The sequence below is a fragment of the Canis lupus genome, chromosome 25 (genome assembly GCF_011100685.1).
Source record: "Canis lupus familiaris isolate Mischka breed German Shepherd chromosome 25, alternate assembly UU_Cfam_GSD_1.0, whole genome shotgun sequence".
In the NCBI taxonomy this organism is placed as follows: domain Eukaryota; kingdom Metazoa; phylum Chordata; class Mammalia; order Carnivora; family Canidae; genus Canis; species Canis lupus.
This window is the reverse complement of record NC_049246.1, coordinates 19,780,832-19,790,917: the sequence shown is the minus strand read 5'-3', so window position 1 is coordinate 19,790,917 and position 10,086 is coordinate 19,780,832. Positions and strand designations below refer to the sequence as shown.

Below are 10,086 nucleotides of genomic sequence, written 5' to 3'. Positions count from 1 at the left end.
TGGCCAATGGGATCGCAGAAAGTTGCTCAGACATGCTGGTCCACTGGCCGGATTTCCGATTAGGGTGTTCCCTGGTCTTTGACTAGTGCCCTAAGTAATAAGCAGGTCAGCACAAGGCGGGTGCAGCCCAAAATAGAGTCAGTCCTGCTTTGCTTGTCCAGGGGTAGGGGATTTTGTTCAATTTCCTGGGTCCCACACTTGGGTGGCTCAGTTAGTTTAGCGTGGGACTCTTGTTTTCTGCTCAGGTTGTGATCTCAGAGTTGTGAGATCTAGCCCTACATTGGACTCTGTGCTCAGTGGGGAGCCTGCTTGAAGATTCTTTCCCTCTGCCCCTCCCTCCACTCACTTGCATGCACACTTGCACATACACTCTCTCTCTCAAACAATCTTTTAAAAAAAATAGATACAAGTCACTTTCAGTATCTGGTCTAGCATGTAAGGAACTTGGAAGTCACTATTTATTTCCTCATAATAGGAAAAAATAAAAAGCTGAACAAACTAAAAATCAACAACTCTTTTTAGATTTATTAAGAGAATTGAGGTTCCAAGGCAAACCACTTCTCCCAGACTGGAGACAAGCAGGTAGAAACTGAGAATCACAACTTACTGGAGCAGATACCCATAAGCAGAAGTTTCTGCAGGAGTCAGTACAGGGGAGGAAATCCAATACTATTACTGATGAATTGCTCTAGGCTCAATGTGAACAAGTTGGAGAGATAGTCCGGGGGAATCAGCATTAGGAGGCCCACACACTTTTGTAAGTTTTAACTTGAAGCCCTATTAGTTTCTGACAATGAAAACCAAAGAAAACTTTCTGCTGTCAGGAAGTAGCGGGGAAAAATAGCCATTCTGAAAATTTCCCAGAGCTTTCTGTTTTTTATAACAAAGCCCACCCTCAATAGAAACTATTTTACTAGAACCTAACCTGAAAAAGAAGAAAGAAAGAAAGAAAGAAAGAAAGAAAGAAAGAAAGAAAGAAAGAAAGAGAAGCTGACCTAAGAGATAAGGGATGGGAGAGATTACTGGGAATACTCTGGTATGTTTCTTACACTATTCATGAAGTGATATAGTGACATCTTAAAGAGGAATTGGGTTAGTGGTAATGTATATTGCAAATTCATTGTCAAATACTAGAAAACGTTTAAAAAATATATATAATTGGAATCCTAAGTGATGATACAAAATGAAATCATATGAAATGTTCAATTAAGGTCAGAGAAGACTGAAAAAGAGTGAAAGAAAAAAAAAGAGAAACCAAGAAAGAACAATACCAGTGAATAGCAAATAACAAACAAGGTAAACTTTAATTCACCTATCTCAATAATCACCTTAAATGTTGCTAGTCTATGTTCACCAATTAAAAGACTAAGAGAAAATTAAAGGAAACAAAAGAATGATATATTGTCAGTAAGAAACCCATTTCCAGTATAAATACATAGAGTGGATAAATGGGGGAAAAAATGAAAGAATGGAGAAAAATATACTATGTTAACATTAATCAAAAGAAACCAGCAGTGGCTACTTTAATTTCAGACAAATAAGATGTCAGAGGAAGGAGAATATTCTGGGATAAAGAGAAGGATTGTAAAATGATAAAAAGGTCATTACTCTAAGAAGACAAAACACCCCTCAGCATGTAAGTACTTAACATCAGAACATCAAAATACACAAAGCAAGCCTAAATAGTGTTGCAAGGAGAAATAGATGAATCCCTAGTATAGCTGGAGACTTTAACACCCCTCTGTCAGTGATAGGACAGGCAGAAATCAATAAGGACATACTTAAACGGAACAGTGTCATTAATTAACTGGATATAATTGATGTCTATAGAATACTTCAACAGTAGAATATACATTCCTCATAACCTCACATGAAACATTTACCAAGACAGCCCACATTTGAGACATAAACCACATCTTAACAAAATTAAAAGAAATCCTACAATGTGTGCTCTCAGACCACAGCAGAATTAAGGTAGAAATCAGTAACAGAAATACAACCAGAAAATTCCATAGTACTTAAAGATTAAACAAATAGACTTCAAAAAAAATAACAAATAAACAAAAAAACCAAATAGACTTCTAAATAACATATTGATCAAAGAAAAATATCTCAAGAGAAATTTTGAAATATTTTGAATTAAATGAAAAAGCAAATACAACTAATAAAAATGTGAAATTTAGTGAAATGGTATATAGAGGGAAATTTTTAGCATCAAATGTATGTATTAGAAGAAAGATCTAAAATCAGTAATCTGCAGCTTAGGAAACTAGGAAGAGTAATTTATAAAACTGAAATCAGGAAATCTTAAAACAACCCACTTAAGAAATGTGCAGAAGACATGAATAGACATTCTCCAAAGAAGACATCCAGGTGGCCAACAGATACATGAAAAGATGCTTGACACCATTCATCATAAGGGAAATACAAATCAAACTTACAATGCAGATATTGCCTCACACCTGTCAGAATGGGTAAAATTAACAACACAGAAAACAACAGATGTTGGTGAGGATATGGAGAAAGGAGAACTTACACTGTTGGGGGAATGCAAACTGGTTCAGCCACTCTGGGAAACAGTATGGAGGTTCCTCAGAAAGTTTAAAACAAAACTACCCTACAATCTAGCAATTTACAGTACTAGGCATTTACCCAAAGGATAGAAAAATGCAGATTTGAAGTGGGACTCTTGGGTGGCTCAGTTGGTTGAGCATCTGGTTCTTGGCGTTGGCTCAGGTCATGATCTCAGGGTCCCCAGATCTCAGGATCATGCCTCACATTGACTCTGCACTCAGCAGGGAGTTTGTTTGAGATTCTCTTTCACCCTCTCCCTCTTCCATTCCCCCTTCTCATGATCAGGTGTGCGTGTGCTCTCTCTCTCAAATAAATAAAGATTCAAAGGGACACATGAACTCTGATGTTTATAGCAGCATTATCAAGAATACCCAGACTATGGAAAGAGCCCAAATATCCATCAACTAATGAATGGGTAAAGAAGATATAGGGACACCTGGGTGGCTCAGTGGTTAAGCGTCTGCCTTTGGCTTAGGGCGTGATCCCGGGATTCTGGGATAGAGTCCCACATCAGGCTTCCTGCATAGAGCCTGCTTCTCCCTCTGCCTATGTCTCTGCCTCTCTCTGTGTCTCTCATGAATAAATAAATGAAATCTTTAAAAAAAAAAGATTATATACACACACACACACAATGGAATATGACTTAGCCACAAAAAATAATGAAAATTTGCCGTTTGCAATGATATGGATGGAGGTAGAGTGTATTATTCTAAGCAAAATAAGTCAGAGAAAGACAAATACTATATGACTTCATTCATATTTAGAATTTAAGAAACAAAATAGATGAGCATAGGGAGAGGAAAGAGAGAGGAAGGCAAACCAGAAGAGACTCTTAACTATAGAGAACAAACTGAGGGTTGCTGGAGTGAAGGTTAGTGGGGGGATGGAGTAATGGGGAGATAGGTATTAAGGACGGCACTTGTGATGAGTACTGGACATTATATGTAAGTGACGAATCATTAAATTCTACTCCTGAAACTACTATTACACTAAATAATAACCAACTGGAATTTAAATAAGAACCTGAAATTACAAAAAAAAAGGGGGGGGGGAATCAAAACTAAAGCCTAGTTTTTTTAAAAGATTAATAAAATTGAAGACCTTCTGGACATACAAACCTAAAATGAAACACAAATTGCAAAATATCAGCAAGAAAAGGGAATCATCATTATTTATTCATGAACACTAAAAGGATGATAGAGGTATTATATACGACTAAATGCCCCAAATCTGATAACCTAACTAAGTAAGGCAATTCCTTCAAAGACACAATCCACCAAACTCACATGAGAAATAGATCATCTAAATATGTCTGTATCAAAGAAATTGCTTACAAAGGCACCTGGCTCAGTCAGTTAAGCGTCTAACTCTTGATTGTGGCTCAAGTCTTATTTCAGAGCTGTGGAATGGAGCCCTGCTTCACATCCTCATGCGCTCTCTCCCAAATAAATCTTTTTAAAAAAATGCATATGTAATTAAAAATCTTCCAAATCAGAAAGCACTAGACTTAGATGGTTGAGCATCTGGTTAGATGGATTCACTGGTGAATTCTCCCAAAGTAAAAAAGTTATACCAGTTATATATGTTCCAGAAAAGACAAGCAAAAAGAACATTTCCTACCTTGTTCAATGAGACCAGCATTTCAAATAAAACACAAAGACAACACAAGAAAGGAGAACTACAAATCAGTATCTCTCATCAAAAATTCTCAACAAATTGGCAAATCTAATCTCATGAAAACATAATCTCATATATATATGTGTGTGTATATATATATATATATATATATATATATGCAGCACAATCAAGTGGGAATTATTCAAGTATGTCAGACTGGTTTTATATTTGAAATTCAATTAGTATAATCCATCACATCAGCAGATTAAAGTGGAAAAATTAAATGATCATGTCAATAGATGCAGAAAAAGCATTTGACAAAATATAACATCCATTTGTGATAAAATAGCTCAGTAAACTAAGAATTGAGGTGAATATCCCTAACTTGATAAAGAATATCTTGCTTCTGCAGCACATACTAAAATTGAAATGATAAACATAAGATTAGCATGGCCCCTACATAACGACACATGAATTTGTGATAGATTCCATATTTTTATGGTTATATAGTTAATACTAAATTATATATTTGAAATTTGCTATGACAGTAGATTTTAAGCATTCTCATACACAAAGTAAATGTGTGGTGTTGGATAGATTAAGTTGTGGGTATCCTTTCACAATGTATACAAATATCAAATCATCATGTTGTACACTTTAAATATATTTCAATTGTATTTGTCAATTATGCTTCAATAAAGCTGTAAAAAAAATCTTCAGAAAACCTACAGCTTACATCATTCATAATTGTCAGAAGCTAGCAGGAATAAGGCAAGGTTGTCTGCTCTCAGTACTCCCATTCAACATCATCCTGGAAGTCATGGCTAATATAATAAGGCAAGAGAGGAAAATAGAACAGATTGGGAAGGAAGAAATAAAATTGTATGCTTTGCAGATGACATGATTGTCTATATAGGAAATCTCAATGATATAACATGAAAACTCTTGGAATTAAAGTTATAACAGTTGTCAGACACAAGGTTTATTTTTTTTTTAAGATTTTATTTATTTATTGATGAGAATGCACAGAGAGGAGAGAGAGAGAGATGCAGAGACGCAGGCTCCGTGCACCGGGAGCCCGACGTGGGATTTGATCCCAGGTCTCCAGGATCGCGCCCTGGGCCAAAAGCAGGCGCCAAACCGCTGTGCCACCCAGGGATCCCCAGACACAAGGTTTATACATAAAAGTCATTTGCTTCATTATATACAGTCAATGAGAAATTGGAATTTGAAATTTAAGACACAATAACATTTTCATTAATAGCAGAGAGAGAAAGAACTACTTAAGTATAAATCTAAATAAATACAAGGTCTACATGAGGAAAAATACAAACTCTGGTAAAGAATCAAAGATCTAAATATATAGAGAAATATTCCATGTTTGTGGACAGGAAGGATCAGTATTTTGAAGATGTCAATTCTTCCCAATTTGATGTATATATACAGTGTAATTCCATTCAGAATTCTAGCACATAATTTTGTAAGATACTGATTCTAAAGTTTATATAGAGAGGCAAAAGACCCAAAATAGCCAACACAATGTATACAACACAAAGTATAAAAAAAACAAAGTTGGAGGAATTATACTATCTTTTTTTAAGACTTACTATGAAGCTGTAGTTACCAAGACAGTTTGATATTGATAAAATAATAGAGAAATGGATAAATGGAATAGAACAGAAAACTCAGAAATAGACCGACACAAATAAGATCAACTGATATTTGACAAAGGAATAAAGGCAATTCAACACAGAAAGGATTATCTTTTCAACAAATGGTTTTGGAACAAGTGTATATTCATATGAGAAAAAAATCTAGACACAGAGCTCAAACCTCTCATAAAAATTAATTCAAAGTGGATTATAGACCTAAAAGTAAATTGTAAAACTATAAAACTCCTAGAAGGCAAAATAGGAGAACATTTAGGTAACTTTGGGTTTGGTGATGAGTTTTCAGACACAATACTAGAAACTTGAGTTGTGAATGAAAAAAATGATGAGTTGAACTTCATTAAAATTAAAACTTTCAATCTACATTGGATACGATTAAGAAAACTAAAAGAAAGATAAGCCACAAAGTGGAAGAAAATATTTGCAAACACATATCTATGTCAAAAAAAAAATGCTTACAACTTAATTAAAAAACACAACCCAAGTAGAAAACATACAGAAGATGTGAACAGATACCTATTGAAGAACATACACAAGTGGCAAATAAGTATAAAAAAATGTTCCATATCATATGTTATCAGGAAAATGCAAATTGAGATGACATTGAGTTGAAATGAAATACCACTGCATAACTATGATAATAACTAAAATCTAAAACACTGACAACACTGAATGCTGTTGAGGATAAAGAAGAATGGGGACATTCCTTCTTTGTTGATGGAAGACAAGTTGGCAGTTTTTTTACAAAACTAAACATACTCATACCAAAGGATCCAATAGTGGGATCACTATTGAATGGGATCCCACTATTGAGTGGGAAATATCAGAGAGGGAGACAGAACATGAGAGACTCCTAATTCTGGGAAATGAACAAGGGGTGGTGGAAAGGGAGGTGGGCGGGGGTTGGGGTGACTGGGCGACAGGCACTGAGGGGAGCACTTGATAGGATGAGCACTGGGTGTTATATGCTGGCAAATCGAACTCCAATAAAAAATATACAAAAAAAACAATAGTTGTGTTCCTTGGTGTGTGTGTATATATATATATATATATATATACATACACACCATATATGTGTATATATATATACTCATTATATATATATATATATATATATATATATATATATATACACATAATGAGTTGAAAACTTATGTTTACACAGAGGTATGCACTCTGTTGCTATAGGACCTTTATTCATAATTGCCAAACTTAGAAGAAACCAAGAAACCTCATAGGTGAATGGATAAACATACTGTGGTACATCTATACAAAGGAATATTACTCAGTGATAAATGAGCTATCAAGCCACAAAAAACATACAGAAGGGCCTTAAATGTGTATTGCTAAGTGAAGAAGCTAACCTAGGAAGGCTACAGACTATGTAATTCTAACTCCGGAAAAGAGAAAAAAAAAACTGTGGAAAAGAGAAAACAGTGGATGTAGTAAAAAGATCAATGGTTGCCAGATGTTTGGTGGGCAAGAGTGAGAGGAAAAGGTGGAGAGGTGGAGCAAAGAGGATTTTAGAGCAGAGAACAATCCTGTACAATCCTGACTGTAGTGGTGGACATATCATTATACCTTTGTCAGAGCCCATGGAATGCACAAGGGGAAGATTAAACCCTAATGTAAACTATGGACTTTAGTTAATAATAATGCATCAGCCATTGGCTCATTCATTAATATTAATAAATGTACTGCACTAATGCAAGGTGTTAATAATAAGCAAGTTGCAGGTGCTGGGGAGGATGAGGGCATATATGGAACTCTGTAATTCCTTTCAACTTCCTTTAAGCTCAAAACTGCTCTGAAAAATAAAGTCTATTATTATTATTATTATTATTATTATTATTATTATTATTATTATTATTTAAGTGGATACAAGAACAAGCAACCCCTTAAGAATTTTGTCTCTACTTAGGCCTGCTGAGGACTACAGCCAGGCTGTCTTATTTACCACATATCTGTATTTACTGATGATCCATTTGATGAAATAATGTTTTTTTTTGTGAACAGGAATAGGCAAAAAGTCATTAGTTGGCATGAATGGGATCTCCTAACTGTTCTTTTTTTTTTTTTCTAACTGTTCTTTGCAATTCACTCTGGCTACTTCTGTTTGTAACTCTATTCAAGGGAGTAATGCATGAGTGTTCCTTGCTTTGAAGAATTCAGTGCTATAGGGGATAAAGGTAACTAATGTATACTGATTCCTCAGGTTCACCAGACAATAAGCTCTTAAATCAGAAAGCTTCATGAAAGAAGCCTCATGTACTACTGACTCACAATTGATGATTTAAAACCATATGTCTCAGTAACAATACTAAACTGCCCCCAGGGGAAAAAAGAATACCTTTAATTAGAAAATATTTTTATATATATTAGAAAATACACACACATTTTTTTCATTCTTTCCTAGTAAAAGCACTGCAAGGGATAGTAGCTATGATGAATTTTGATGATGTCTGCAGTACAAAATCCGTTTGTGTATAAATGGAGAGATCTGCAGTTGAGGAGAATAGAAGTTACCGCTCAGAAAAAAATAGCATGGTCACTTTCAGAATTAGATTTCATTTACTGTGACTGCCATTTATTACTGCTCTGGTCAGTGTGGGAATCAGAGCAACTGCAAAGCAGATATACTGTCAGTCAGCCTCCAAAACCCTGTGTCTCTGCTCTCTACACAGCATACAAAATATTTTACTTACCTGAAACTGAAGACGTTTGAGCAAATTAGAAAAGAAAAGGAATATACCTTCAGACTCAGCACAGATATTTGATCACTTTAGGCAAAAGTCACATACCCAGGTGAATTTTGTGAATCATAGAATCATAGTGACAGTTCCTTTTCCTTTTCTTTCTTTCTTTCTTTCTTTCTTTCTTTCTTTCTTTCTTTCTTTCTTTCTTTCTTTCTCTCTTTCTTTCTTCTTTTTTTTTTTTTTTTTGGTTCAAAAGAATTAAACGTTATCGATATGTGACTCCACGGAAAGAAAATGAGTTGTGTTTAATTGTGTGCGGGTGGGCGGCATGAAATTCGCACATAGTTTAAATATATTCTTCCTCATGCTGTGACACTTAACACTGTACTGAAAGAGTTGTATTCGTATGTTTCAAGGGAGTGGCCAGCACTTCCTGTATGTCAACTCATCTGGACCCAAAGAAGGACACGCGGCAAGAGTCACCACTTCCCAGTACTTTCCAGCAAGTCTCGGAGTATGTACTGTTCAGTTCTGGTTCTACATGGTTGATCCCAGGAGTATGGGGATATTAAAGGCACAAAAGGAAGGCAGAGATTCATGTTTCGCTGAAATATTCATAGCATATGTTTAAACATTCTTTTTTAAAATCACACAACACCAATGTTGATTCCATTAATTTATCATTTCTTTCTGGGACAGTGGGACTTTGGCCAGCAGAGCTGTCATTCATCTTAATCTCATTCAAGATTTATCTCATTCATGGCTGCCACCTGAACTCAATTACGGTGCATACTATTTAAAAGATCATCTAGAGATAAGGGGGATCCCTGGGTGGCGCAGCGGTTTGGCGCCTGCCTTTGGCCCAGGGCGCGATCCTGGAGACCCGGGATCGAATCCCACGTCGGGCTCCCGGTGCATGGAGCCTGCTTCTCCCTCTGCCTATGTCTCTGCCTCTCTCTCTCTCTATGTCTATCATAAATAAAAATTAAAAAAAAAAAAAAGACCTAAGGTATCATCTAGAGATAAGAATATGGGCAGATTCTCCATGCATCCTCTACTGACAACTTAGATAGGGAAAATGTAGATATGTGATTGGAGGGATAATGATAAAAAGAATTTTCTTCCCAAAACAAGATAAAGGCAAAGAAATTTAAGATCTTAAGCATATATCAGCTTACCCTAAAAACAAGCCTGCTCCATTTTTGACTAATTAAGATGAGAACCTGCATCAAATGCAAACATCTTTGATGAAGCAGGTTGCTGCATTTTTATTTTTCATGGTATGAAATATCAGGCTTTTCAGTCAGCCTGAAGCACCTTTGAAATCTTGAATTCGAATTGAAAGATTATATATCAGAACACCATACCTGGTGTTAATGCTTTGTAATTGTACAACCACCTGTTGTCTGAATAAATACAACTGGAATCTTTCACTTTATCTTAAACATTGTCCCTTATAAACAATAATAGTTATTAAGTGATTCCTATCTTTCAAGCTGAGTATTGTAAACTTTGTATCTCCCATATAT

General features: G+C 35.4%; 1 pseudogene; it reads left to right on the top strand.

Annotated features, from left to right (window-relative positions):
• The first annotated feature begins 4,593 nt into the window (after positions 1 to 4,593).
• LOC119866026 lies at positions 4,594 to 4,689 on the top strand (annotated as a pseudogene).
• The last annotated feature ends 5,397 nt before the right edge of the window (positions 4,690 to 10,086 follow it).